A 23,632-nucleotide genomic window follows, 5' to 3' on the forward strand; every position below is an offset into this window, starting at 1 on the left:
TCGACGTTGTCTACATGGACTTTAGCAAGGCCTTTGACAAAGTAACGCATGGTAGGTTGTTGCAAAAGGTTAAATCTCACGGGATCCAGGGTGAGGTAGCCAGTTGGATACAAAATTGGCTTGACGACCGAAGCCAAAGGGTGGTTGTGGAGGATTGTTTTTCATACTGGAGACCTGTGACCAACGGTGTGCCTCAGGGATCGGTGCTGGGTCCACTGTTATTTGTTATATAAATGAGTTGGATGAAAATGTAGGAGGCATTGTGAGTAAGTTTGCAGATGACACCAAGATTAGTGACATAATGGATAGTGAAGAACGTTATATAGATTGCAACAGGATCTTGACCAATTGGGCCAGTGGGCTGATGAGTGGCAGATGGAGTTTAATTTGGATAAATGTGAGGTGATGCATTTTGGTCGATCAAATCAGGGCAGAACCTCCCCAGTTAATGGTAGGGAGTTGGGGAGAGTTACAGAACAATGAGATCTCGGGGTACAGGTTCAAAGCTCCTTGAAGGTGGAGTTGCAGGTGGACAGGGTGGTGAAGAAGGCATTCAGCAGGCTAGGTTTTATTGGTCAGAATATTGAATACAGGAGTTGGGACGTCGTGTTGAAGTTGTACAAGACATTGGTCAGACCCACACATGGAATACTGTGTTCAGTTCTGGTCAGCCTATTACAGGAAGGATATTGTTAAACTAGAAAGAGAGCAGAAGAGATTTACGAGGATGCTACCAGGACTTGATGGTTTGAGTTATAAGGAGAGGCTGGATAGGCTGGGATTTTTTTCCCTGGAGTGCAGGAGGCTTGGGGGTGATCTTATAGAGGTCAATAAAATAATGAGGAGCATCGATAAGGTAGATAGTCAACATCTTTCCCCAAAGGTAGGGGTGTCTAAAACTAAAGGGAATAGGTTTAAGGTTAGAGGGGAGAGATACAAAAGGGTCCAGAGGGGAAATTCTTATCACAGAGGGTGGTGAGTGTCTACCAGAGGCATTAATACGTGGGTACAATTTTATCTTTTAAAAAGCATTTAGACAGTTAGAACAGTACAGCACAGAACAGGCCCTGCGGCCCTCGATGTTGTGCCGAGCAATGATCACCCTACTCAAACCCACGTATCCACCCTATACCTGTAACCCAACAACCCCCCCTAACCTTACATTTTAGGACACTACGGGCAATTTATCATGGCCAATCCACCTAACCCACACATCTTTGGACTGTGGGAGGAAACCGGAGCACCCGCAGGAAACCCACGCACACACGGGGAGGACGTGCAGACTCCGCACAGACAGTGACCCAGCCGGGAATCGAACCTGGGACCCTGGAGCTGTGAAGCATTTATGCTAACCACCATGCTACCGTGCTACCGTACCGTTATATGGGAAAGCTGGGTATGGAGGGATATGGCCCAAAAGTGGGCAATTGGGACTAGCTTAGTGATAGAAACTGGCAGCATAGACAAGCTGGGCCGAAGGGCCTGTTTCAGTGCTGTGAACATCTCTATTCTAATCCCATTTTCCAGTACGTGGTCCATAGCCTTGGGTGCTATGGTGTTTCAACTGCACATCTAAATACTGCTTCAATGTCATGAGGGTCTCTGTGCTAACCACTGTGCTACCGTGCTGCCCTAATTCAACCTGAAAAATATTCACTGGCCCTTCCTCCACCTCTCACTGGGGAGCGGACTCTTAGCCCTCTGAAAGGAACATTTTGCCTCATTTCTGTCTTAAATGGGAGTCCTGTTGCTTTAAAACTGTGCCCTCCCCCCCCCCCCCCCCCTCCTAGTTCTCATTGTCCGATCAGATCATTTCTCAATTTTCACAACTCCAATGAAAATGCCCAGCCTCTCCAAATCTTTCTCATTGGATAATCTTGTCATCCCAGAAATCAGTCAAGTGAATCAAGACTGATCTCAGTCAGTAGTTACTCCCCCAATTACTCAGAATGTCTCTCCCACTTGCGAGGCTTCATAAACTGCGGCTGACACTCCGATAATGGGGCATCTTTCAGATGAGATGTTGAATCAAGCTTCAGGAACAATGCCTCATCTTCAGGTCAGCCTCTTTACAACCTTCTTTCACTTTAATAATTTCAGACTCAGTGACCGACTCCTGCTCCTTGTTCAGATTGGATTGGATTGGATTTGTTTATTGTCACGTGTACCGAGGTACAGTGAAAAGTATTTTTCTGCGAGCAGCTCAACAGATCATTAAATACATGGGAAGAAAAGGGAATGGAAGAAAATACATAATAGGGCAACACAAGATATACAATGTAACTACATAAGCACCGGCATCGGTTGAAGCATACAGGGTGTAGTGTTAATGAGGTCAGTCAATAAGACTGCATTTTCTCTTCTTCTTTATTCATCCAAGGTCCACCTTGGGTAAATAATCCAAGGAGACCATTGGAAAAGATAACAGGGGAGCTCTGCCAAGTATTTACCTCAAACATCACGAAAAACACCGCAGGGCAAGAGTTATAGCTGGGGGAAAGGCAATTATGATGCGATGAGGCAAGACTTAGGATGCATCGGCTGGAGAGGAAAACTGCAGGGGATGGACACAATGGAAATGTGGAGCATGTTCAAGGAACAGCTACTGCGTGTCCTTGATAAGTATGTACCTGTCAGGCAGGGAGGAAGTGGTCTAGTGAGGGAACCTTGGGTTACTAAAGTAGTTGAATCACTTGCCAAGAGGAAGAAGGAAGCTTATGTAAAGATGAGACGTGATGGTTCAGTTAGGGCGCTCGAGAGTTACAAGTTAGCCAGGAAGGACCTAAAGAGAGAGCTAAGAAGAGCCAGGAGGGGACATGAGAAATCTTTGGCAGGCAGGATCAAGGATAACCCGAAAGCTTTCTATAGATATGTCAGGAATAAAAGAATGACTAAGGTAAGAGTAGGGCCAGTCAAGGACAGTAGTGGCAAGTTGTGCGTGGAGTCCGAGGAAAATGAAATGAAATGAAAATCACTTATTGTCACGAGTAGGCTTTAATGAAGTTACTGTGAAAAGCCCCTAGTTGCCACATTCTGGTGCCTGTCCGGGGAGGCTGGTACGGGAATCGAACCGTGCTGCTGGCCTGCTTGGTCTGCTTTAAAAGCCAGTGATTTCGCTCAGTGAGCTAAACCAGCCCCAGGAGATAGAAACCAGGAGATAGGAGAGGTGCTAAATGAGTATTTTTCGTCAGTATTCACACAGGAAAAAGACAAAGTTGTCAAGGAGAATACTGAGATACAGGCTACTAGACTAGAAGGGATTGAGGTTCATAAGGAGGAGGTGCAAATAGATAAGTCCCCTGGGCCGGATAGAATTTATCCTAGGATTCTCTGGGAAGCTAGGGAGGAGATTGCTGAGCCTTTGGCTTTGATCTTTAAGTCATCTTTGTCTACAGGAATAGTGCCAGAGGACTGGAGGATAGCAAATGTTGTCCCCTTGTTCAAGAAGGGGAGTAGAGATAACCCCGGTAACTATAGACCAGTGAGCCTTACTTCTGTTGTGGGCAAAGTCTTGGAAAGGTTTATAAGAGATAGGATGTATAATCATCTGGAAAGGAATAATTTGATTAGAGATAGTCAACATGGTTTTGTGATGGGTAGGCCGTGCCTCACAAACCTTATTGAGTTCTTCGAGAAGGTGACCAAACAGGTGGATTTCAGTAAAGCAGTTGATGTGGTGTATATGGATTTCAGTAAAGCATTTGATAAGGTTCCCCACGGTAGGCTATTGCAGAAAATACAGAGGCATGGGATTCAGGGTGATTTAGCAGTTTGGATCAGAAATTTGCTAGCTGATAGAAGACAAAGGGTGGTGGTTGATGGGAAATGTTCTGACTGGTGTTCAGTTACTAGTGGTGTACCACAAGGATCTGTTTTTGGGCCACTGCTGTTTGTCAATTTTATAAATGACCTGGAGGAGGGCGTAGAAAGATGGGTGAGTAAATTTGCAGATGACACTAAAGTCGGTGGAATTGTGGACAGTGCAGAAGGATGTTACAAGTTACGGAGGGACGTAGATAAGCTGCAGAACTGGGCTGACAGGTGGCAAATGGAGTTTAATGCAGAAAAGTGTGAGGTGATTCATTTTGGAAGGAATAACAGGAAGACAGAGTACTGGGCTAATGGTAAGATTCTTGGTTGCGTGGATGAGCAGAGAGATCTCGGTGTCCATGTCCATAGATCCCTGAAAGTTGCCACCCAGGTTGAGAGGGTTGTTAAGAAGGCGTACGGCGTGTTAGCTTTTATTCATAGAATTTACAGTGCAGAAGGAGGCCATTCGGCCCATCGAGTCTGCACTGGCTCTTGGAAAGAGCACCCTACCCAAGGCCAACACCTCCACCTTATCCCCATAACCCAGTAACCCCACCCAACACTAAGGGCAATTTTGGACACTAAGGGAAATTTATTATGGCCAATCCACCTAACCTGCACATCTTTGGACTGTGGGAGGAAACCGGAGCACCCGGAGGAAACCCACACACACACGGGGAGGATGTGCAGACTCCGCACAGACAGTGACCCAAGCTGGATTCGAACCTGGGACCTGGAGCTGTGAAGCGATTGTGCTATCCACAATGCTACCGTGCTGCCTTAAGCAGCACTTGCTGCGAGTGCTGAATTGTTTTGTCCCACTGAGACAAGGAAGGAATGGGAAGGTGAAGGAGCCTTGGATGACAAGAGAAGTGGAGCTTCTAGTCAAGAGGAAGAAGGAAGCTTACATAAGGTTGAGGAGCGAGAATCTGGCACGGCTCTAGAGGGTTACAAGGTAGCCAGGAAAGAACTCAAAAATGGACTGAGGAGAGCTAGAAGGGGGCATGAAAAAGCCCTGGCGGGAAGGATTCGGGAAAACCCCAAGGCGTTCTACACTTATGTGAGAATTAAGAGGATGATCAGAGTGAGAGTAGGGACGATCAGGGTAGTGGATGGAACTTGTGCCTAGAGTCCGAGGAGAAGTGGGAGGCCTTAACTGAATATTTTGCTTCAGTATTCACTAGAGAGAGGGACCTTGTTGCCCATGAGAACAGCGTGAGCCAGGTTAATAAACTCGAACAGGTTGATATTAAGAACGAGGATATGCTGGAAATTTTGAAAAGCATCAGGATAGATAAGTCCCCTGGGCCTGACGGGATATACCCAAGGTTACTACGGGAAGCGAGGGAGGAGATTGCTGCGCCGTTGGCAATGATCTTTGTGTCCTCACTCTCCACTGGATCAGTACCGGATGATTGGAGGGAGGCGAATGTTGTTCCCGTATTCAAGAAAGGGAATAGGGAAATCCCTGGGAATTACAGGCCCAACAGTCTTATGTCTGTGGTGAGCAAAATATTGGAAAGGATTCTGAGAGATCGGATTTATGATTATTTAGAAAAACATAGTTTGATTAAAGATAGCATGGCTTTGTGAGGGGCAGATCATGCCTCACAACCCTCATTGAATTCTTTGAGGATGTGACGAGACACATTGATGAAGGTCGGGCAGTGGATGGGGTGTATATGGATTTCAGTAAGGCATTTGATAAGGTTCCCCATGGTAGGCTCATTCAGAAAGTTAGGGGGCATGGGATACAGGGAAATTTGGCTGTCTGGATACAGAATTGGCTGGCCGAAAGAAGACAGCGAGGGGGAGTGGATGGAAAGTATTCTGCCTGGAGGTTGGTGACCAGTGGTGTCCCGCAAGGATCTGTTCTGGGCCCTCTGCTCTTTGTGGTTTTTATAAATGACTTGGATGAGGAAGGTGAAGGGTGGGTTAGTAAGTTTGCCGATGACACGACGGTTGGGGGAGTTGGAGATAGTGTTGAGGGTTGTTGCAGGTTACAACAGGACATTGACAGGATGCAGAGCTGGGCTGAGAAGTGGCAGATGGAGTTCAACCTAGATAAATGTGAAGTGATTCATTTTGGAAGGTTGAATTTGAATGCTGAATACAGGGTTAAAGGCAGGGGGCGGGATTCTCCCGGGCCTGCGCCAGGCCGGAGATTCCCCACAACCGCGCCACGCCGCCCCGACACCGGCAGGCGACTCTCCGCACAGCGGAGAATTGGCACTATCGGCGCTGACACGGTTGGTGCGGCGCTGGTCGCGGGCCACTCTACACGGCTGGGCTGCCGATTCTCCGGCCCTCATGGGCCGAGCGGCCGCTCTAAAAGGCAGAGTCTCGCCAGCGCTATCCACACCTGGTTGCATGCGGCGGGATCTCTGCGCACAGGGTCGGGGGGGGGGGGGGTTGGCCTGTAGGGGGGGGGGGGAGGGGGGCTCCGATGGGGCCTGGCCCGCAATTGGGGCCCACTGATTGGCGGGACGGCCTCTCGCTCCCGGGCCTATTTTCTTACGCACCGGACCCTGAACTCCCGCGCCATGTTACGTCGGTCCCGGCACGTTGAGGTAGGCCACCACGCACGTCCTCGCCGGGGTGGGGGGCTGGAGCTGTGTGACCCGCTCCAGCGATGTGCTGGCCCCCTGTAGGGGCCAGAATCAGTATTCACAGCAGCCCATTCACACCATTGTGAAACGTGACGGCTTTTCTGACGGCGTGGACGGCGTGGGAGAATCCCGCCCAGGATTCTTGGAAGTGTGGAGGAACAGAGGGATCTTGGGGTCCACGTACATAGATCCCCCAAAGTTTCCACCCAGGTTGATAGGGTTGTTAAGAAGGTGTATGGTGTGTTGGCTTTCATTAACGGGGGGATTGAGTTTAAGAGCCGTGAGGTTTTGCAGGTTTATAAAACTCTAGTTAGACCACACTTGGAATATTGTGTCCAGTTCTGGTCGCCTCATTATAGGAAGGATGTGGATGCTTTGGAGAGGGTACAGAGGAGATTTACCAGGATGCTGCCTGGACTGGAGGGCATGTCTTATGAAGAAAGGTTGAGGGAGCTAGGGCTTTTCTCACTGGAGTGAAGAAGGCAGAGAGGTGGCTTGATAGAGGTGTACAAGGTGATGAGAGGCATGGATAGAGTGGATAGCCAGAGACTTTTCCCCAGGGCGGAAATGGCTGTCACGAGGGGCCATAATTTTAAGGTGATTGGAGGAAGGTAGAGGGGAGATGTCAGAGTCGGTTCTTTACACAGAGAGCGGTGGGTGTGTGGAATGCACGGCCAGCAGAGGGGGTGGAGTCAGAGTCATTCGGGACATTTAAGCGACTCTTGGACAGGCACAAGGACAGCAGTAAATTGAAGGGGTGTAGGTTAGGTTGATCTTAGATTAGGATAAATGGTCGGCACAACATTGTGGGCCGAAGGGCCTGTACTGTGCTGTTCTATGTTCTATTAACACATTTAAATGAGCTGTACGGTTCATTTAGCAGGCCAGCAGCACGGTTCGATTCCCGTACCAGCCTCCCCGGTCAGGCGCCGGAATGTGGCGACTAGGGGCTTTTCACAGTAACTTCATTGAAGCCTACTCGTGACAATAAGCGATTTTCATTTTCATTTCATTTCATTTAAATATGCTTGTGCTGTATTCTCCCAGGAAGTAATGGCCTTGCCAGCGAGGTCTGGACCAGGCTCCGATTAGTATTGGTCCACACGGCTCCTGGGCAGTCTCCCAGGCCTTCGGAGACATATGGGTGGTCGGGAACAGATCCCCTCCTGGCTCTCCCTGTGGCACCTAGGCACCTTGGCACTGTTGGCCTGTCACATTGGCACTCCCTCCCTGGCACTGCTGGGCCAGTATGGTGCCTGCGTGGCACTGTCAGGGTGGGACTGCAAAAGGTCTGGGGCTGAGGGTGGCCATGCCCACGAAAGGGGTATGAAGGAAGCGGGGGTGAAGGCAGATATGAAGGGGCCTAATGAAGGTTGCAGGGGGTAGTGTGGGGGCTCAAAAGGGGAGGTGAGAAGCCTTGAAAGGGAGGCCCTCAGCGACCCGATAGGGGGTGTCCTAATTTAGGAGGTTGGGGGCAATGCCCATGTTTACGGGGGTGGTGACGATATTGCCCACGAGAATCCCCACGAGATTCTGGCCATTAATGGCTGTGTCACTGTCTGATTTGCCAGGCTCGAGCCTCAGCTTCTCATTGCTGACAAGGGGGGGTGGGGGAGGTGGGGGGGAGGGGGGGAGGGGGGTGAGGGCTGCGTTTATGCTTTCCCTCTCCATTTAATCCCAGTGAACACACAGGTCTGACCGGCACCTCGCTTTGGGGACAGCATCCTCATACGGCCTCTCGATGCCTTTGATCAGAGACGGGACTTCCTGTTCCCGAGGAGGTCAGAGGGCCAGCATCAGGGTCACCAATGCTACCTGGGACACAGTGGCAGGCGTTATCAGTGTGGGCAGCATGACCAGGAGGATCGCCGCCCAATGTAGGGAGAAGACCATTGACCTCCACCGTGTTGCAAGGGTGTTACCACCGCTCCTGGCATCATTCTGCCATCACCCCTCATACTCCCCCCCCCCTCCCTCAATGACACCTCCCTGCATCCTATTGGGAACCCACTGACACACACCAGCACAACCCCTTCATGTTGAGATGCTGTGCCCATATGTTGCCAGCTATAGACCCTCCTGACCCACCAAGCGTGTGGCTCCTCCCAAAGCCGTTTCTTTGTCCCTGCAGGAGAATATTGCCCATAATTAACAGGAAAGGGCTAATGCAGGGGAAGGAGTTACCTGTAATTTCAGTCGTCACCCCCTATGAGGAACGGGCCCTGGAGGTCAGGGGGCTTCCCGAAGAGGGAGCAGCCACTGACAGCGAGGTTGGCCTGCGTCACAGAGGTGAGGGTCCAGTGCCCCTTTACCCAGATGATCTGCTCCATGTGAGTTGTTCATGTCAGACAGAATGATCCTTCCGTCTCACTGAGCACATGTCCATTGTCCCACAGGATCTCCATCTGATGGGACTGGGCCAGCTGGAGTTATCCCCCCACCCCCATCGCCACCCAAGAGACACCTCGGGCGAGGGCTCCGAGGAGACCACCATTGAGGTGTCACAGCTGGGACCCCCCACGATCCCCCAGAGCAGAGACACACCCCTCGGTGGGTGACAGTAATGGACAGGCTTCTGGGGCACAGTGTGCTGAGCAGCACAGTTACTGATGAAATGAAATGAAAATCGCTTATTGTCACGAGTAGGCTTCAATGAAGTTACTGTGAAAAGCCCCTAGTCGTCACATTCCGGCACCTGTTCAGGAAGGCTGGTACGGGAATCGAACCGTGCTGCTGGCCTGCCTTGGTCTGCTTTCAAAGCCAGAGATTTAGCCCAGTGGGCTAAACCAGCCCCTGATGCACATCAGGTGGAGACAGGAACATCCAATGGAGATGACAGTTGGAGATCTGCTGGATCTCAGGTCTCAGCTGGGTCCCAGACAGATGTTGAGCCTCTGGACAAGGTTCTCCCAGAGCTGATTCAGATGCTAAGGCACGGCTGTGAGATTCAGGAGGCGATGTCAGCTACATTCCAGTGACCGTTTAGCTGGTTGGAGGAGTTCCAAAGGCTACGGGCCCAGGAGATGATGTGGACAGTGTGTGAAGACAATACCGAAGACAACACTGCTGGGGTTGCGACCTCAGTGGAAAGCCTGGAGCACGATGCCAGCGTCTTGAGTGGAGATGTCCAAGACGTGGCTCAGTCTGTGACGACCATGGCTGAGGGCGTCAACATCATGTCCCAGTCGCTGAGGGTCATGTCCCACACACAGGCGAGACACTCCAGAATGTGGTCCAGTCACACAGGAGCATCACTGAGGCCGTAGACACCAGGGTCAATAGAAAGCCGTTGGGACTGGATGTACCAGATAACCCATTGGGTCTCTGGAGCTGATTCCAGCTGCCCCTCAATCCCATGGAGACTCTAAGGGTCCGTCAGGGAGGAGGAAGCGCTGGAGGCCAACCCGGGGTCTGCCACCAAGGAAACAACACTCTCCATTTCCTCCGATTCCGCCCCTTCCTGGCACCGGCAGTGGGCAGAACAGGGTGGCAGTGGGCAGAATAGTGGTGGCAATGGGCAGAACAGGGGTGGCAGTGGGCAGAATAGGGGTGGCAGTGGGCAGGACAGGGTGGCAGTGGGCAGGACAGGGTGGCAATGGGAAGAACAGGGTGGCAGTGGGCAGGACAGGGTGGCAATGGGAAGAACAGGGTGGCAGTGGGCAGGACAGGGTGGCAGTGGGCAGGACAGGGTGGCAATGGGCAGAACAGGGTGGCAGTGGGCAGAACAGGGTGGCAGTGGGCAGGACAGGGTGGCAGTGGGCAGGACAGGGTGGCAGTGGGCAGAACAGGGTGGCAATGGGCAGAACAGGGTGGCAATGGGCAGAATAGGGGTGGCAGTGGGCAGAACAGGGTGGCAATGGGCAGAACAGAGTGGCAGTGGGCAGAACAGGGTGGCAGTGGGCAGAATAGGGGTGGCAGTGGGCAGGACAGGGTGGCAGTGGGCAGAACAGGGTGGCAGTGGGCAGGACAGGGTGGCAGTGGGCAGAACAGGGTGGCAATGGGCAGGACAGTGTGGCAGTGGGTAGGACAGGGTGGCAATGGGCAGAACAGGGTGGCAGTGGGCAGGACAGGGTGGCAATGGGCAGAACAGGGTGGCAGTGGGCAGGACTAGGTGGCAATGGGCAGAATAGGGGTGGCAGTGGGCAGAACAGGGTGGCAATGGGCATAACAGGGTGGCAGTGGGCAGAACAGGGTGGCATGGCTAACCCTATGAAATCGGTGAATCGGATAGAGCCCTCTGGAGACGTCCACCAAGTGCTATAAGGCCACAGGGTGTGGGAAGCAGCGGGCTGCCGCCATCTCTGATGTGTATCCTGGGAACATACCCAGAGGGCAGCACTAGACCACGAAAGATCAAGAAAAGTGAAGAGTTACTGAGTGGGCACGAGGTGGGGGGGGGGGGGGGGGGGGGGGTCACTATGTGTAGTTAAGATGAATGGAAATGTCAAATGTTCACAATTAAAACATGTCAGATCTGATACACGTGAAGCCTCTATCACGCTAATCTTCACAGCGGGCATGCCTGCACCCCCAGCCCCTGTCGCCCTCTGCTTCCCCACCCCAGGGCACACTGCTCCAAGATTAAATGCCCCTGATGCAGACCCAGTTCAGAGGATGGGTGTGACGCACAGTCAACAAGCAGACAGGAGCCAGACTTTGGCATAAACCGGGGGGGGGGGGGGGGGGGGGGGCACTAAAGCTTCGCTCACAGAGAGTGATCATCACCCAGCTGCCTCACAGAGAGTGACCATCACCCAGCTGCCTCACAGAGAGTGACCATCACCCAGCTGCCTCACAGAGAGTGACCATCACCCAGCTGCCTCACAGAGAGTGACCATCACCCAGCTGCCTCACAGAGAGTGACCATCACCCAGCTGCCTCACAGAGAGTGACCATCACCCAGCTGCCTCACAGAGAGTGACCATCACCCAGCTGCCTCACAGAGTGACCATCATCCAGCTGCCACACAGAGTGACCATCACCCAGCTGCCTCACAGAGAGTGACCATCACCCAGCTGCCACACAGAGAGTGACCATCACCCAGCTGCCACACAGAGAGTGACCATCACCCAGCTGCCTCACAGAGAGTGACCATCACCCAGCTGCCTCACAGAGTGACCATCACCCAGCTGCCTCACAGAGAGTGACCATCACCCAGCTGCCTCACTGCCTCACAGAGAGTGACCATCACCCAGCTGCCTCACAGAGAGTGACCATCACCCAGCTGGCTCACAGAGAGTGACCATCACCCAGCTGCCACACAGAGTGACCATCACCCAGCTGCCTCACTGCCTCACAGAGAGTGACCATCACCCAGCTGCCTCACAGAGAGTGACCATCACCCAGCTGCCTCACAGAGAGTGACCATCACCCAGCTGCCACACAGAGTGACCATCACCCAGCTGCCTCACTGCCTCACAGAGAGTGACCATCACCCAGCTGCCTCACAGAGAGTGACCATCACCCAGCTGCCTCACAGAGAGTGACCATCACCCAGCTGCCTCACAGAGTGACCATCACCCAGCTGCCACACAGAGAGTGACCGTCACCCAGCTGCCTCACAGAGAGTGACCATCACCCAGCTGCCTCACAGAGAGTGACCATCACCCAGCTGCCTCACTGCCTCACAGAGAGTGACCATCACCCAGTTGCCTCACAGAGAGTGACCATCACCCAGCTGCCTCACAGAGAGTGACCATCACCCAGCTGCCTCACAGAGAGTGACCATCACCCAGCTGCCTCACAGAGAGTGACCATCACCCAGCTGCCTCACAGAGAGTGACCATCACCCAGCTGCCTCACAGAGAGTGACCATCACCCAGCTGCCTCACAGAGAGTGACCATCACCCAGCTGCCTCACAGAGAGTGACCATCACCCAGCTGCCTCACAGAGAGTGACCATCACCCAGCTGCCTCACAGAGAGTGACCATCACCCAGCTGCCTCACAGAGAGTGACCATCACCCAGCTACCTTGTACAGTGACCCGCTGAAAGTGCCCACACAGCCCTGTCACCCTGGGGTGATGTTACATAGACCATTGGAGGGTAGAAGAGGTTAGTCGGGGAGCGGGCAGGGAGGAGGGGAATGGGGCAGGGAGGGAGGGGAATGGGGCAGGGAGGGAGGGGAATGGGGCAGGGAGGGAGGGGGATGGGGCAGGGAGGGGGATGGGGCAGGGAGGGAGGGGGATGGGGCAGGGAGGAGGGGAATGGGGCAGGGAGGAGGGGAATGGGGCAGGGAGGAGGGGAATGGGGCAGGGAGGAGGGGAATGGGGCAGGGAGGAGGGGAATGGGGCAGGGAGGAGGGGAATGGGGCAGGGAGGAGGGGAATGGAGCAGGGAGGAGGGGAATGGGGCAGGGAGGAGGGGAATGGGGCAGGGAGGAGGGGAATGGGGCAGGGAGGAGGGGAATGGGGCAGGGAGGAGGGGAATGGGGCAGGGAGGAGGGGAATGGAGCAGGGAAGGAGGGGAATGGGGCAGGGAGGAGGGGGATGGGGCAGGGAGGAGGGGAATGGAGCAGGGAGGAGGGGAATGGGGCAGGGAGGAGGGGAATGGGGCAAGGAGGAGGGGAATGGGGCAGGGAGGAGGGGAATGGGGCAGGGAGGAGGGGAATGGGGCAGGGAGGAGGGGAATGGGGCAGGGAGGAGGGGAATGGGGCAGGGAGGAGGGGAATGGGGCAGGGAGGAGGGGAATGGGGCAGGGAGGAGGGGAATGGGGCAGGGAGGAGGGGAATGGAGCAGGGAAGGAGGGGAATGGGGCAGGGAGGAGGGGGATGGGGCAGGGAGGAGGGGAATGGAGCAGGGAGGAGGGGAATGGGGCAGGGAGGAGGGGAATGGGGCAAGGAGGAGGGGAATGGGGCAGGGAGGAGGGGAATGGGGCAGGGAGGAGGGGAATGGGGCAGGGAGGAGGGGAATGGGGCAGGGAGGAGGGGAATGGGGCAGGGAAGGAGGGGAATGGGGCAGGGAGGAGGGGAATGGGGCAGGGAGGAGGGGAATGGGGCAGGGAGGAGGGGAATGGGGCAGGGAGGAGGGGAATGGGGCAGGGAGGAGGGGAATGGGGCAGGGAAGGAGGGGGATGGGGCAGGGAGGAGGGGAATGGGGCAGGGAGGAGGGGAATGGGGCAGGGAGGAGGGGAATGGGGCAGGGAGGGAGGGGAATGGGGCAGGGAGGAGGGGAATGGGGCAGGGAGGAGGGGAATGGGGCAGGGAGGAGGGAAATGGATGGGAAGGAGGGGAATGGGGCAGGGAAGGAGGGGGATGGGGCAGGGAGGAGGGGAATGGGGCAGGGAAGGAGGGAGATGGGGCAGGGAGGGAGTGAGGAACTGGGGGGGTGTTTGGGGGGAGGGGCGAGCTGCAGTGGGAGTGTCTCTGGGGGTTTTTGCAGCAGGGCACTAGCAGAGTAGGCTAGGTATTGGAACTGCATTTTGAGCTGTCCGCTGCAGCGCTCAATGACAGCACGAGTGGCAACATGGACTTCGTTATACCGGGTCTCCGCCTTAGTCACCAGCTTCTGTACTGGCGTCATCAACTAGAATCCCCCTTAACCCTCAAGAGTCAAACCGACATCCTGAGGTGGTCCTCGAAGATGCCAGGGATCTCCGAGTCTCCCAGGATGTAGCTGTCCTGTACGCTCCCAGGGAAGAGGGCACATGTGCATGATCACACATGTGGTGGTTGCACATGAGTTTAACATTCAGGGAATGCAATCCCCCTTTCATGCAGGGCACTCCCTGATGCACTCGCAGAATTCTGCAGGGCACCTTGGTGCGTCTGTTCAAGCTCAAAGTTGATAAAATCTGATGCCCGGGGATTCAGCGCATCCGTCTCCTCACGGATGCACTTGCGGATTGTAGCTTGGGAAATGCCACACAAGTCCCCGCTAAGTTCGTATGGTAGAATGTAGCACAGTGGTTAGTACTGTTGCTTCAGAGCGCCAGGATCCCAGGTTCGATTCCCGGCTGGGTCACTGTCTGTGCGGAGTCTGCATGTTCTCCCCGTGTGTGCGTGGGTTTCCTCCGGGTGCTCCGGTTTCCTCCCACAGTCCAAAGACATGCAGGTTAGGCCGTAGTTTGCCCACCCCTGGGCTAGCTAGTCTACGTGTATTTACATTAACCCCTTGTGTATTTACAGTGATGCATATCACCACAACATCTTCAAGGAAAACTCCCAACAATTCCGTGAAACATGATTTTCCATTCGTAAATGACCATGCCCAATTGTTAGTGGTCAGTGGGAAGTTTCCACTCCCTCAGGATTCTCCCACTCAGCACCTCCTACAAGACATCTTGGTGAAGTGGAATTCACCGTGTACGCAGAGTTTTTAAAAAAAAAAATTTTTATTGGAATTTTTTACAGAAAATATAAAATATAACAACAAACAATGAAATGCAACAAACTAACCCATAACAACTGTAACACCCCCCAGACCGCCTCAACGCATGTATCATATCCCCCCCCCACCCCCAACCCCAACAAAAGAACTTAAAAATAAATGAAAATTAAGTAAACAAACATAATCATCGTCTCCCCTCCCCCCCCCCCCCCCCCCCCCCCCGCCGGGGTTGCTGCTGCTGCTGTCCCCGTACCCTATCGTTGAGCCAGAAAGTCGAGAAAAGGCTGCCACCGCCTAAAGAACCCTTGTACCGACCCTCTCAGGGCGAATTTGATCTTCTCTAGCTTAATGAAACCCGCCATGTCATTGATCCAGGTCTCCACGCTTGGGGGCCTCGCATCCTTCCATTGCAGCAAGATCCTTCGCCGGGCTACTAGGGACGCAAAGGCCAGCACACCGGCCTCTTTCGCCTCCTGCACTCCCGGCTCCACCCCAACCCCAAAAATCGCGAGTCCCCAGCCTGGCTTGACCCTGGATCCCACCACCCTCGACACCGTCCTCGCCACCCCCTTCCAGAACTCCTCCAGCGCCGGGCATGCCCAGAACATATGGGCATGGTTCGCTGGACTCCCCGAGCACCTGACACACCTGCCTTCACCCCCAAAGAACCTACTCATCCTCGTCCCAGTCATGTGGGCCCGGTGCAGCACCTTGAATTGGATGAGGCTAAGCCGCGCACACGAGGAGGAAGAATTAACCCTCTCCAGGCAGCGCCGGCCCAAGGGTTGCTGGCGCCCCGGGCAAGCTGAACTTTGGCGCCCTTGGGGGGGGGGGGGGGGGGGGCGAGAGGGGGGGCGGGGCCGAGAGTGGGGAGGGGGGCGGGGCCGAGGGGGGGCGGCCCCGGGGGGAGGGGCGGACCGAGCGGGGGCGGGGCGGGGGGCGGACCGAGCGTGGGCAGGGCGGGGCGGGGGGGGCGGGGGGGGCGGACCGAGCGGGGGCGGGGCGGGGGGGGCGGACGGGGCGGGGCGGGGGGGGCGGACCGAGCGGGGGCGGGGGGGGCGGACCGAGCGGGGGCGGGGGGGGCGGACCCGAGGGGGTGGGCGGACCGAGCGGGGGGCCGCCCTGGGGGAGGGCGGCCACCGCGCATGCGCTGGTTGGCACCGGCCCAACTGCGCATGCGCGGGACCCGAGTCTGGCGCCCCCTAGCACATGGCGCCCCGGGCGACTGCCCGAGTTGCCGGTGCCTTGAGCTGGCCCTGTCTCCAGGGCATCAGCCCATGTCCCATCTTCGAACTGTTCCCCCAGTTCCCCCTCCCACTTAGCTTTCAGCTCCTCTACTGACGCCTCTTCCACCTCCTGCATAACCTTGTAGATATCAGATATCTTCCCCTCTCCGACCCAGACCCCCGAAAGCACCCTGTCACTCACCCCCCTCGCGGGAAGCGAAGGGAATCCCTCCACCTGCCGTCTAGCAAATGCCTTTACCTGCAGATACCTGAACATGTTTCCCGGGGGGAGCCCAAATTTCTCCTCCAACTCCCCCAGGCTCGCAAACCTCCCATCAATAAACAGGTCCCTCAGCTGTCTGATGCCCGCTCTGTGCCAACCCTGAAATCCCCCATCAATGTTCCCCGGGACGAACCTATGGTTCCCCCTTAACGGAGCCTCCATCGAGCCCCCCACTTCTCCCCATGTCGCCTCCACTGCCCCCAAATCTTGAGGGTAGCTGCCACCACCGGACTCGTGGTATACCTCGGAGGAGGGAGTGGCCACAGCGCCGTTACCAGGGCCCCCAGGCTTGTATCTCCACAGGACGCCCTCTCCATCCGTTTCCATGCTGCCCCCTCCCCCTCCATCACCCACTTGCGCACCATCACCACATTGGCTGCCCAGTAGTACCCCTAGAGATTGGGTAATGCCAGACCCCCCCATCTCTACCCCGCTCCAAGAAGACCCTCTTCACCCTCGCGGTCCCATGCGCCCAAACAAAGCTCATGATGCTGCTGGTCACCCTTCTAAAAAAGACCCTAGGGATAAAGATGGGCAAACACTGAAAGAGAAACAAGAACCTGGGAGAACCGTCATTTTGACGGACTGCACTCTACCCGCCAGCGATAGCGGCACCATGTCCCACCTTTTAAATTCCTCCTCCATCTGCTCCACCAGCCTGGTAAAATTAAGCTTATGGAGAGCCCCCCAACTCCTGGCCACCTGCACCCCCAGATATCTGAAACTCTTCACTGCCCTCTTAAACGGGAGCCTCCCAATTCCCTCCTCCTGATCACCCGGGTGTACTACAAATACCTCGCTCTTACCTAAATTTAACTTATAGCCCGAGAAGCCCCCAAATTCCGCTAACAGCTCCATCACCCCCGGCATTCCCCCTTCTGGATCCGCCACATACAACAGCAGGTCGTCCGCATACAGCGATACACGATGTTCCTCCCCACCCCGCACCAGACCCCTCCATCTCCCTGACTCCCTCAACGCCATAGCCAGAGGTTCAATCGCCAGTGCAAAGAGCAAGGGGGACAGGGGGCACCCCTGCCTGGTCCCACGGTAGAGCCTAAAGTACTCCGATCTCCTTCATTGGTAACTACACTCGCCATCGGAGCCGCGTAGAGCAGCCTCACCCATTTGATGAATCCCTCCCCGAATCCAAACCGCTCCAGCACCTCCCACAGGTACCCCCACTCAACTCTATCAAACGCTTTCTCCGCATCCAGCGCCACCACTATCTCCGCCTCCCCCTCCACTGCCGGCATCATGATAACGTTTAGCAGTCTCCGCACATTCGTGTTGAGCTGCCATCCCTTGACAAATCCTGTCTGATCTTCGTGTATCACCCCTGGCACACAGTGGCCAGGATCTTCGCCAGCAACTTGGCGTCAACATTGAGGAGCGAGATAGGCCTGCATGATCCACACTGCAAGGGGTCCTTATCCCGCTTTAGGATCAGAGAGATCAGTGCCCGCGACATCGTCGGGGGCAAAGCCCCCCCATCCCATGCCTCATTGAAGGCTCGCACCAACAGGGGGCCCACCAGATCCGCATACTTTTTATAAAATTCCACCGGGAACCCATCCGGCCTCGGCGCCTTACCTGACTGCATTTGTCCAATTCCCCTGACTAGCTCCTCCAACTCTATCGGCGCCCACAGCCCCTCTACCAGCTCCTCTTGAACCCTTGGGAAACATAGCCTGTTCATGAAGCTCTCCATCCCCCCTCTCCCCATCGGAGGTTCCGACCGGTACAGTTCCTCGTAGAAGTCCCTAAAGACCCCATTTACTTCTGTCCCCTTCTGCACTACATTCCCACCCCCATCCGTCACTCCACCAATTTCCCTAGCCGCATCTCGCCTGCGGAGCTGATGCGCCAACATCCTGCTCGCCTTCTCCCCATACTCATATACCGCGCCCTGCGCCCTCCTCCACTGTGTCTCCGCCTTTCTGGTGGTCAACAAGTCAAATTTGGCCTGCAAACTGCGCCGTTCCCCCAGCAACCCCTCCTCCGGTGCCTCCGCGTATCTCCTGTCCACATCCAGGAGCTCCCCCACCAGTCTCTCCCTCTCCTTCCTTTCCCTATGGGCCCGGATGGAGATCAGCTCCCCCCGGATCACTGCTTTCAGAGCCTCCCAGACCATCCCCACCCGGACCTCCCCCGTATCATTGGTATCCAGATACCCCTCAATGCTTCCCCGGACCCTCCTACACACCTCCTCATCAGCCAGCATCCCCACATCCAGGCGCCAGAGCGGGCGCTGGTCCCGCGCCTCCCCCATCTCCAGATCAACCCAGTGCGGAGCATGGTCTGAGATCGCTATGGCCGAATACTCTGCATCCTGCACCTTCGGGATCAATCCCCTGCTCAGGACGAAAAAATCTATTCGGGAATAAACCCTATGGACATGGGAGAAAAAGGAATACTCCCGCACTCTCGGCCTCCCAAACCTCCAGGGGTCCACCCCTCCCATCTGGTCCATAAACCCCCTCAGCACTTTGGCCGCCGCCGGTCTCCTACCTGTCCTTGAACTGGACCGGTCCAGTGTGGGATCCAGCACTGTGTTAAAGTCTCCCCCCATGATCAGGCCCCCTGCCTCCAGGTCCGGAACAAGCGCCTCATGAAGCCGGCATCATCCCAATTCGGGGCATATACATTAACCAGCACCACCTTCTCTCCCTGCAGCCTACCCTTCACCATAATATATCTGCCCTCCTTGTCCGACACCACCTCAGCCACCTCGAACACCCACCCTCTTCCCCACCAGGATCGCCACCCCCCGGTTCTTTGCGTCCAATCCTGAGTGAAAAACCTGCCCCACCCACCCCTTCCTCAGACGAACCTGGTCCGCCACCTTCAGGTGGGTCTCCTGGAGCATAGCCACGTCCGCCTTCAGCCCCTTCAGATGAGAAAATACCCTAGTTCTCTTAACCGGCCCATTCAGTCCCCTCACGTTCCAGGTAATCAGCCGGATCAGAGGGCAACCCGCCCCCCTCCCCCGCCGGCTAGCCATAGCTTATCGACTGCTCGCCCCAGGCCAGCTCGCCCCGCCTGACCCGTTCCCCATGGCGATAACGCCTCTCCTCTACCCCCCCAGCCCACACCAGCTCCTTCCTGGCCATTCCAGCAGCAACCCGGTATCCCCCCCCACCCCCCCCACCCCCCCGGCTAGGACCCCTCCTAGCCGCGACGCACCCTCCAGGCCCTAGTTCGAGTCCAGCTTCTCCGCCTGTACAAAGGCCCACGCCTCCTCCGGGGACTCGAAGTAATGGTGCCGGTCCTTATATGTCACCCACAGACGCGCAGGCTGCAGCATTCCAAATCTGACCTGCTTGGCATGCAGCACCGCCTTCGTCCGGTTGAACCCGGCCCTCCGCTTTGCCACCTCCGCACTCCAGTCCTGGTAGATCCTCACTACCGAATTCTCCCACTTGCTGCTCCTCTCTTTCTTGGCCCAGCGCAGCACACACTCCCGGTCACTAAATCGATGGAACCTCACCAGCACCGCCCTCGGGGGCTCATTTGCCTTAGGCCTCCTGGCCAGCACTCTGTGAGCTCCCTCAAGCTCCAGGGGCAAATGGAAGGACCCCGCCCCCATCAACGAGCTCAACATTGTGGTCACATACGCCGGGAGATCCGACCCCTCCAGCCCCTCCGCCAGGCCCAGGATCCTCAAATTCTTTCACCTGGTGCGAACGTCCAGCTCCTCCAAGCGGTCTTGCCACTTTTTGTGAAGTGCCTCGTGCAACTCTACTTTCCCCACGAGGACCACGGCCTCCTCCTCCCTCTCAGCGGCCTGCTGCTGCAACTCCCGGATAGACACCTCCTGGGCCGCCTGGGCCCCAAGCAGCTTGTTGGTAGTCGCATTCAGGGATCCCAGCAACTCAGCCTTCAGCTCCGCAAAACAGCGCAGAAGAGAGGCCTGCTGCTCCTGCGCCCACTTCCACCAGTCCTCGGGTGTTCCGCCGGCCGCCATTTTGTCCTTCTTCCCCCGCTTTTCTTGGGGAGCTGCTGCAGCTCTTTCCTTTGCCCCACTCCGGGTGAGCACCATAAATTATGGGGAATGCTCCTCTAGACACCTTCCCCCACCGGGATTCATTGAAACAGCGCCGTTTGGGGCCCTCAAATCGGCCCAAAATTCCTTAAATAGCGGGAGCTGCCGAACGTGCGGCTTAGCTCCGCATAGCCGCAACCGGAAGTCGTGCACGCAGAGTTCTTGCAGGAGTCCCCCACTGTGATGATACCTTTGGTGCAGACAGATCGTCTTTAAAATAACTTCAACTGACTGCTAAATAGGAATCATTTGGTAAATTCAACAGGGAAAGTAACCTGCTGTCCTTACCTACACTGGATTACGTTTCATTCCAATCTCACGTCAATGTTGTTGCACAATCTCATGCCTCCTTAGTGACAACATCATTCTTGAAAAACACTGCGCTCAATGTCCCTCAGTTCACAGAATCATAGAATTTACAGTGCAGAAGGAGGCCATTCAGCCCATTGGGTCTGCACCAGTCCTTGGAAACAGCACCGTTTTTAAGCCCACACCTCCACCCTATACCCGTTACCCCACTTAACCTTTTTGGGCACTAAGGGCAATTTATCATGGCCAATCCACGTACCCTGCACATCTTTGGCCTGTGGGAGAAAACCGGAGCACCCGGAGGAAACCCACACAGACACTGGGAGAACATGCAGACTCCATACAGACAATGACCCAAGCCGGGAATCGAACCTGGAACCCTGGAGCTGTGAAGCAACAGTGCTAACCACTGTGCTACTGTGCCGGACATAAAGCGAGAGAGACTGACCCGGAAAAGAAGATTGTTTTAAAGTTGTCTTTATTTGTTACAGCATCCAGCTTTCAATATGTACAAAGATATATATGGAGAAATGCTCACACAGGTACATTCCTATCGATTCACACATGCAAAAATACAAACATGCAGAAATACAAATGCACTAATACACAACTTTAGACACTAAAGACGCACACACAAACTCACAGTAAGACACATGCACAAACACACTCTCACTATACGCTGATAAATGCATAGGGTGGTACAGAAATACACAAACACACTCAGAGACGCAGACACCAGAAATATCTTTACACACACTAAATAGTGACACACTGTGTTAATGCATAGATTAAAATAGTTTACAACACATGGATGATAATCCCTTTGAGTAATACAATAACCCAGCTCATTATCACCCTGATCTGGGTTCGAGTACGGTTACTTAGACAATGGAAATACTACCTTAATTATTTAAAATGAAATAATATTCAGGAGATATAAACACAGCCAAGGGAAACAAAATCCGAGAACTGAAGTTCCGATTTGGGACCCACATTTCTAAGGCTGCTGGGTAAGACCCCTCTGCTCACTGTGTTTTCCGGGCGCATTCATCAAAACCTCAATTTTAAAATTCTTATCCTCATGTTCACATTTCCATGTCCTTGTTCCTATCTCTACAATTGGAGATTGTTGTATTTCTTCAATCCTAGCCCCTTAACCTTTTACGCTTCATCATTCAGCCATCAAAGGGCTAATCTCGGACTCTCTCGCTAAACCGCTCCACCGTTCCTCATTCCAGATACTCCCAAATCCCACCTCCTTGACCTTGAAATGGTGTCAATTTCTGCCTGATTGTCTTCCTGGGAAGGGCCTTGGCACATTTTATGACATTAATTATCAACTTTCCTCCCGCCGTACATCCCTCCAAGATTTCTCTGGTCCATTAATTTCTCCTGAACGTTCCTGATTTCAATCGTTCGATCATTTGTGGCCATTCCTCTAACTGCCTAAACCCTAAACTCTGGAAAACCCTCCCTGAAACCGCTCTGCCACCCTTCCTTCTTCCCTCCTTTAAGATGTTCTTCTAAGCCTGCCCTTTGACCAGTCTTTTGATCACCTGCCTTCATCTATTTTTACGTGGCTCGGTTTCAAATTCTTTCCCACAATGCTTTGGGAAATTTTAACGCACGATGCACGATGTTGCTGTTTCCCACATTACAGCACGGCCTCTATTTTAAAAGTTCTTTATTCAGAGTAAAACATTTTGGGGCCTCCCGTGGCCGCTATATAAATGCAATTCTTTGGTGCTGATATAAATGCAAGCTGTTGAATCATCAATATATGACATCTACATCAGACTCTTGTTCATTGACTATCCCTTAAAAGGGTAACTAAATAATTATTATCTGCATTTGAAATGAAGTGTAAGTCGCCATAATCCCCGATGACCATAGGCTTTGTGAATAACCTCAGCCCGTATGGGAATTGAACCCTTGCTGTTGGCCTCGCATCACCAACCAGGAGCCCAGAAAACTGAGCGAAACCAACCATGATCATATATGAGACTTCTCAATTGTGTTGGACAGTCTGGATGGATCAGAGGATTTTTTCTTGACTGTTATTGTTCACACGATGTTCCTCTGTAAATCACACAAAACACAGCTACACACGAGGGCAGCACAGTAGCAAGCACTGTTGTTTCACAGCTCCAGAGTCCTGGGTTCGATTCCCCGTCGGGTCACTGTCTGTGCGGAGTCTGCACGTTCTCCCCGTGTCTGCGTGGGTTCCCTCCGGATGCTCCGGTTTCCTCCCACAAGTCCCGAAAGACGTGCTGTTAGGTGAATTGGACATTCTAAATTCTCCCTCTGTGAACCCGAACAGGCGCCGGAATGTGGCGACTAGGAGATTTTCACAGTCATTGCAGTGTTAATGTAAGCCTACTTGTGACAATAAAGATTATTATTATATTATTATCTCTCCATGGTCTCTTCCTTTCCCTATCTCTACACAAGCCTGAAATCATCAGTAACATTCCCAAGAATCCACCTGTGGTCTTCCCCTTGCCTCTTGTTGATATTATAAAAGTTATGGAATCAGTTCCCACCTGGTTACTGATTCCCAATCTCATCTCTCACTTTTCTTTGCTCCATGTTCTTACAGAACTGTCTGATCAGACATCACGTCAAGATGAACAGAACCGTGAATTCAAATTTCACCATCTGCCATAGGATTTGAAGCCAGACCATTCCCCTGAATTACTAGCCCAGTAACATTACCACTAACCCGCGACCTCCCTCCTACCTGGGAAGGCAGGAATGTTGGCTAAATCCCAGGAAAATCCCCTGACTTACATCAGCTGACAGAGTAGAGGGGGCTGGGAATGTGCAATGCTGAATTACTCAGGATGACCAGGATCAATCTCATGGGAAGAGTTCAAAATACGTTCAGAATAAGAAGGTATTAATGAAAGAAGTGAATTTGAATGTTTTGTGGTGGAAGTCTGTGTGGTCAATTTAAAGTGTGGTTCAATGGCCTTGTGTCAGCTGGTGAATCTGCTCTATCTGTAACGAAAGATCTTGATACAA

The sequence above is a fragment of the Scyliorhinus canicula genome, chromosome 14, assembly GCF_902713615.1.
Source record: "Scyliorhinus canicula chromosome 14, sScyCan1.1, whole genome shotgun sequence".
NCBI lineage: Eukaryota > Metazoa > Chordata > Chondrichthyes > Carcharhiniformes > Scyliorhinidae > Scyliorhinus > Scyliorhinus canicula.